Below are 7,548 nucleotides of genomic sequence, written 5' to 3' on the forward strand. Positions count from 1 at the left end.
TTTCTGAGAGAATTTCTAGTTTTTCTGCTATAAATGTGATACAACAAGTATTTACTGAGAGAATTTCTGTTGATACATTAATTTTGAACTATTTTTAGTTCATATTTTGATTCTTAGCTTTTGAACTTCTCTCTATTCTTGACATAATTCTCTAACTTCTCAATATGTTTAGGGGCAGACTTTGTCATCATTACAAAGCCAAACAAATGCTCATTGTTCTAGCCTTTCTTGCGGCTACTGCGTGATCTGGCCTCAGCCACCCTTTTGCATCCTTCTAGGGTTTTGCAGTGACATGTGGTGGCTCAAGAAGTGACAAGAAGAAACTGTGTCTGGCCATAGGCAAGAGATTGCTGTGGAGTATTGCTATCTAGCTTCCAGGGTCTGTAAGGACAGCAATGGCTGTGAGCGGCAACACCAGTTTCTGTGTTCCCTGTCTTGGTGGTGGATGTGGTACAGTCTGGCATCTGGAAGTAAAGTGCTTTGGTTCCACAAAACTAGCTTGGGCTGTGAGTCTGGCTTTTGAGTGGCCTTCTTTATTCCTGTCCAGGGGTTGGGTCCTGATGTGGGAAGGTCATTGGTTTATTAATAAAGAAACGGCTTGGCCTGATAGGTCAGAACATAGGTGGGTGGAGAAAACAGAACAGAATGCTGGGAGGAAGTGAGGCAGATGCCATGCTGCTCCTCTCCAGGTCAGATGCGATGAAGCTCCGGCCCAAGATGAACATAGGCTAGAATCTTCCCAGTAAGCCACCATGACTCGGGTTAATCACGATGTGAGAATTAGCCAGTAAGATGCTAGTACTAATGGGCCAAGCAGTGTTTAAAAGAATACAGTTTCCGTGTTGTTATTTTGGGGCATAAGCTAGCTGGCGGCCAGAAGCTGGGCGGCAGGAACACAGCCAGCAGCTCCTTCTACAGGGTCCCAATTGTCAAGTGTTCCAATGATTGCATACGCTCTCTGTGAGGTGCAGTGGTATGGATTTCGACAGTGGATGAAGGCATGCATCCGTCACGGTCCTCTGCCAGGGCTCTCACTTTCTCATGCTGCCTCTTTATAGTCACTTCCTGGTCACTGCCACTGTGATCTATTTTTTCCTCCTATGACTTTCCATTCTCTACAACAATAAAAAAATCACCTCTTAATATTATTATTAATGAAATTATAAACAAATACTAGCAAGCTATTCTATGCTTAGATAATAACAATGAACTTTATTGCTTATTCTATTCATATGAAGTGTTTTACATGAATTAGCTTCATCTGCATCATATTCTGACAGGAAGATCCTTTCACGCCCACATATATAGGATGCCCACAATAAAAGTACAGCTAGAAAACTGGGTAGAAAACTGTTCAGATCCACACACTGATATGTAACTGAAACAGCTTCCAAACCCACATGATTTGATGTCAGATTTAGGTTTTATCCTCAACATAATACTTCTGTTAATTATCTGAGAATTTCATACAATATACCACGATTACACTCATTTCCTATTCCTCCTAGGTCCATTCTCCCATCCTTGTGCCCCTCCCCCAAAACAAAACAAAAACACCATTGGAGCATGATCAAACTCTCAGTAAGCAGTTTCTTAAAGAGGCCTGAGTCACCCCCATCCCTACCCCAACAGGCCAGAAGCCAACAACCGTGAAGAGCTACATACACTCTTTATCACAAAATTTTCTTTCTTTCTTTCTTTTTCTTTTTTCATTTTTCTTTTTTTTCCGAGACAAGGTTTCACTGTAGCTTGGGAGCTTTTCCTGGACTAGCTATTGTAGACCAGGCTGGCCTCGAACTCACAGAGATCCGCTTGTCTCTGACTCCGAGTGCTGGGACTGCCCGGGTATTATCACAAATTTTAAGAACTCTTTTCAATAGCTTTCTGTCTTCTCTCTCTCCCTCTTCTCCTCTCCTCTTCTCATTTTCTTCCCTCCTCTCCTCTCTTCTCTTTTTGGTGGGGGAGAGGTTGTCACGGAAATATCTCAGGATCTCTCTTTCTCAGTTATGAGTCTGCAGTTATCCATACCACTGCAAAGCAGGCGCCTGCCCAAAGCGGCCAGAAGCAGCACGGATCATGAACATAAACCTGGTTTCTGCCAGCCTGGACCCCAGACCTCAACACGCCCTCTGGCGGCAGCACGGAGCAAAGGCATCTTTTGAAGAAACAACCATTTCTCATTTCGGATATTATTCTTGTTTTCCATAGGCAAGGTGATCTCGTGGTTGGGCAGCCTGTCTGGCACGACCATCTTGTTTGCAGCTTGCCAGCAGCACCATAGCATCATGTTCTCTTTCCTGGGGCAGGGAGGACGGCAGCAGCAGCAGCAGCAGCAGCAGCAGCAGCAGCAGCAGCAGCAGCAGCAGCAGCAGCAGCAGCAGCAGCAGCAGCAGCAGCGCTCCTTGCCACAATCCTGGCTCCAGGGTTGGACAGCATTACTAGCCTAGTGGGTGGTGACTGGGTGGGCGTGAGGCAGGCCAGAGATTCCTGGCAGTCTGGGAACCGGCCCTACTCTGCTACCACGTACTCCTTTGTGTGGCCGTGCTCCCACACTCCCACGGCTGTTGCTGTTGCCACCGCATCTCTAGTTCTGCTTCTCTCCACTGTGCTGCGTGCATTCTGCCATCTTTTTTTCCAATTCCATGAAAGTATTTTTAAAAAGTATCTTCCCATAAGACCTGCTTCTTTTCAATTCTTCCAGGGATATGAAGCGCTCTGCAAGCTCATCCTCTGCTGTCCTGTCTCCCTACAAAGCCTCCGTGGGTCTCTCCGGCTCCTTGGAGTGGCCCTGAGGTTCCCGACATGGCTGGCGGCCTCTACCATCTGGCTTTTGAAATCAAGTCTAAACTGTTCTACAAATCAGCTAGAACAGACTCTGTCCTTTGTAACCGAGGTTGAATGGTAGAATTAATAAGTCAAAAAATGTTAAAAAGTGAGTTGTAGAGATGTATCACACACATGACCGTATCAGTTGACTGCAGGGCCGAATGTTAGGGCTATGAAGGAATGTCACACCCTTTAGAATTCTTCACAGAGGAACCCGAGCCAGACTTGGGGTAACTGAAATTTACAGTAAGAAAGTGAAACCCGCTGTCAAGCTTATCTTGGATTTGTGCAGCGTGTAGAACAAAGCAGAGTGCATTGCAGCCAAGGCCTCAGAGGCTGTAACAAAGCATGTTGTCTATAGCAATCTCCGGTACCATAGCCGTGAACCGTGCCTGAGCCGAGATGCCCGCTTTGACTGGACTGAGGATGACAAGGGAGTGGCTTTGCTAGACGAGCCTGAAGTGTGGAAGGAGTGAAGGTGGTCAAATCCTAGGCTGCTTTATAGGCTACACCCTCTCTGCCTCCAGGGTTTCTATCACCTGTAGGCGGAAAGGAAATGAGAGGGAAAGGTGATATTCCTTGACTATATTCTCTTCTGATGGCTCAGGGCTCACCATGGGAAAATTGTAGGCCAGGGTCTCTGTACAAAAATATTACCGATAGGATTCTTGGGGGACATGTCCAATTTCAAGAGGTCTTTGGGATTACATTGGGTTCCACATGATACACTTCAGAGAACTATGGGATTGGATTGCGCTCATTGTTAGGACTGACATTTCCAAAGTCTTTTTTTTTTTTTTTAAAATTTCATGTTCAGGCATGAACCCAGAGCATCAGTGTCTGCCCTCACCATACTGGACCAGACTGGGTCCGTCAACATTCCGTTGTGGATAGGAGAGGGCTCCTTCTCACTGACAGTGGCTGCCTGGGTAGGGGAATCGTATTCCTCAGAGGTATTGCCACTGGTAATTTGTTTTTACTCAGCTAAATAATTTCCCACCCATGTTCATGCGGGTGTATGGATTAAATGCAGTGGGTCAGGCTGGAGAGATGGCTCAGGGCTTAAGAACAGTGGCTGCTCTTCCAGATGACATGATTTGGTTCTCAACATCCACAAATATCTGTAATATCACTGCCAGGGGGTCCTATATCCACACAGACATACAAAAATACATTTAAATAATTTTTTTAAAAAAGCAATGGCTTTTGTGTGTACATACACACACACACACACACATGCACATGACATGAAAGTGTGTGGGGGGAGAGTCTTCTGGGAAAGAAGGGGTTGATGGGAAGAGTAAGACCAAAAGACAATGATCAAATTATATATGCATGTGAAATTGTTAAGAAATAAAAATTTTAAAGTTTTAAACCTTCCAAAGTCAAACAAATCTACTGCTCTATATTGACGAATGGAAAGATGTGCGGTCATTTACATTGGTGTCTTTGAATAATTGTTGATGTCTCAATAAATTCAAGAAAACCAGCAAACAGACATAAGTTCTTTCTTTTTGTAGGATTTTAAAACTGTGTTTCACGGTCTCAGGCTTCAGGACATCATGACACTGTTATAAGATAGCACCATCTTATGAATATGGCACCAAACCCACAAGGCATGTTTACTTGTCCAGATTGCCCAAATACTAGAGAGAGGAGCCACAGGTACTTCTCACATTACCGTGACACACATGATTCTCAATGAGATTGTACACACTTTGATTTTTAACTGTTTTTATTGAGCTATATATTTTTCTCTGCTCCTCTCCCTTTCTCTCCTTTCCCCTTCAACCCTCTCCCAAGATCCCCATGCTCCCAATTTACTCAGGAGATCTTATCTTTTTCTACTTCTCATGTAGATTAGATCCATGTATGTCTCTTAGGGTCTTCTTTGTTGCCTAGGTTCTCTGGGATTATGAGTTGTAGGCTGGTTTTTCTTTGCTTTGTGTCTAAAAGCCACTTATGAGTGAGTACATGTTATATTTGTCTTTCTGGATCTGAGTAACGTCACTCAATATGATGTTTTCTAGCTCCATCTATTTGCCTACAAATTTCAAGATGTCATTATTTTTTCCACTGTGTAGTATTTCATTGTGTAAATGTACCACATTTTCCTTATCCATTCTTCAGTCAAGGGACATTTAGGTTATTTTCAGATTCTGGCTATGACAAATAATGCTGCTATGAACATAGTTGAGCACAGATCTTTGCTTAAATGGCTTAAATTGGTAGTCTGGGCAGTATGTTTGTATCTTCCAGAAATTGGATCTGGTGGTTGCCAGATGTACTCTTGTCATTCGGGATGTTGGGACAGGGAGATTGTGAGTTTCAGAGCAGTCGGTTTTGTCTAAGGAGTCTGTGACCAGTCTGAGTTTCGTATAGATACCCTGTCTAAAAAAGAAAAAAAAACATGCAAGAAGCCGCAAGAACGACCGCCAGCCAGGCCAAACCTGCTGTTGCATCTACACATTCAGTGCTGATGCCCTCCTCTCCCCCACTGCTGCTATGGACAAAAGAAAGGCTGAAGGGGATACTAAAGGAGATAAAGCCAAGGTGAAGGACAAGCTACAGAGAAGGTCTTCAAGGTTGTCCGCTATACCTGCTCCTCCAATGCCAGAGTCCAAGCCTGAAAAGGCCCTTGCGAAGAAGGGAGAAAAGGTACCCAAGGGGAAGAAGGGGAGGCTGATGTTGCCAAGCATGTGAATAATAATCCTGCAGCCTACAGAGAATGGAGCCGCCAAAACGGACCAGGCCCAAAAAGCTGAAGGTGCTGGAGACGCCAAGTGAAATGTGTGTGGTTTTGATAACTGTGTACATCTGGTGACTGTACAGTTAGAAATACTATTTTTTATCAAGTTTTATAAAAATGTAGAATTTCATTTTACTGTTTTTTAAAACTATGTTATTAGCACACAGAACATTTAGTTGTTTTTTTTGGGGTAAGGAACATGTGAGGCTGGATTGATAATGGTTGATGATGGAACATATCTTTCCTTGATAAATTTGAAAGACTACTCTTGGCTCTCAGGAGAGATGTCCTGGTCTTGACATATGTGGCCACCAAAATTGTGGAAAAGTTAAATTCATTTTTATATCCTCTTCCCTCTGTACCATCAACATAGACTTAACTCCCTTAAGACCAGAGATCTGTTGGGACCTGATCCCCACAACTGGCTTTGCCAGTCTGTTGGGCAATCTGGACTTTTCAGTGATATGATTGAGTGTTCTCAAAAGAGCAGCAGTTCCTTTTATAGAAGATTGTGTATCTTCAGATTGATAATTCTGCCATTTTCATTTCATTTCCTGAAAGTCAGGGTTGGCTTGTGAAGAGTTGTGAAACAACATCCTCGTTGTGAAATGTCAGCCCTCACTCTGAGCTCCTCCCCCTTTGCAGAGCATCCAATGAAGACTCATCAGGTTTTATAGTGGCTTTCTGATTTTGGTAGTCAGAACAAGAATGGAGTTTGGAAGTTCTTGTGTACTGTTAGTGATTGTCTGCCCATTTCCTGCCTGGAAAACCATGATTGTTTGTGGAAAGTGTCTTTAATAAAGCTGCATACAGGTTGGCTTGGGAAAAAAAAAGAAAAGAAAAAAGAAAACAAAACATAAAAACAAGGCCTGGGGATCTAGGTGAAAGGGAGAGTAATTTCCTTGAATTTATGAACCCATGTTCCTTCTCTACTAGAGCAAAAAAGTAGATCTATGTATCTAAAAGGCACAAAATTAAAAATACTGCATGCATATTTTAATAAACTAATTTAAAAGTCACCAACAGAAGGCCTGCAATATTTTTTAAAGTTCTCTCCATAATTTGATATTTGATTCCTTTATAGCACCAGAAACGCATGGCGTGAGGGTGGAGGACTCTGTGGATCTGTGAACTCAGTAGAATTCAAGACATTCAGCAAGTAAGTTAGTGTCCTGAAGTGCATTAATTAATACTTTTGACTACCCTGACCGGTACAGATCCTGAGAGAGATATGCCCTAATTTCAAATCCAATTAAAACGGTATCCATTACCAAATTAACCCATGTACACTCAAGTCTTGATATAAAATGACATAGTCTCAAGACACTTTAATTAATCAAACATGCAGAAATATGTCAAGGCAATTATTAATCTATCTATTCTGGTGTTATATATAAAAATCTTTGAGGTTCTTATATATTGAAAGTATTATAGTCTGTTTCATTTTTTCATGTACTTCATTTAACAGAAACCACCAAGTGATATTCCACCATATGCTTGTTTAAATGCAGTGGAAAATGTTCCTTTCAAGGCATATGGTGACATAAGTAGGTGTCTCTGAATATAGCAAGGTTCAAAAGGAAACACTACGAACTAATTTGAAGGGATTCATTGCACAAACATCTCTGCACTATATTTCCTTTGGTTGCCGTGGTCTTCATAAAGACAGTTCTAAGTACTTAAGAAACATCTGCTTCACCTGCCATGCGCCCAGGGCTGCTTCTTCTTTCTCTGCTCTGTGCACGCCGCAAAGACTCATGAGCCTTGTCTCTCTTGGAGGAGTGCTGGCATCTCTCCAAGTTCACTGCTGCTTGTGTAATGACCTAAAGCATACAGTCTGCTCTTAGTCACACCTTAGCTACTTTGCTTCATGCCTCCCGTGGGATTGTCTGTTGGTTGTCAAAGGCCTTCAGGGCCATTTCTTCTTGCTTTGGTGTATTCACTGTTTAAAGAGACGAAGAAGAAAAGGAAAA

General features: G+C 42.7%; 1 pseudogene; it reads left to right on the plus strand.

The window, feature by feature from the left end:
- The first annotated feature begins 5,331 nt into the window (after positions 1–5,331).
- On the plus strand, positions 5,332–5,613 carry LOC101995450 (annotated as a pseudogene).
- The last annotated feature ends 1,935 nt before the right edge of the window (positions 5,614–7,548 follow it).

Source organism: Microtus ochrogaster, chromosome 19 (genome assembly GCF_000317375.1).
Source record: "Microtus ochrogaster isolate Prairie Vole_2 chromosome 19, MicOch1.0, whole genome shotgun sequence".
Taxonomy (NCBI): domain Eukaryota; kingdom Metazoa; phylum Chordata; class Mammalia; order Rodentia; family Cricetidae; genus Microtus; species Microtus ochrogaster.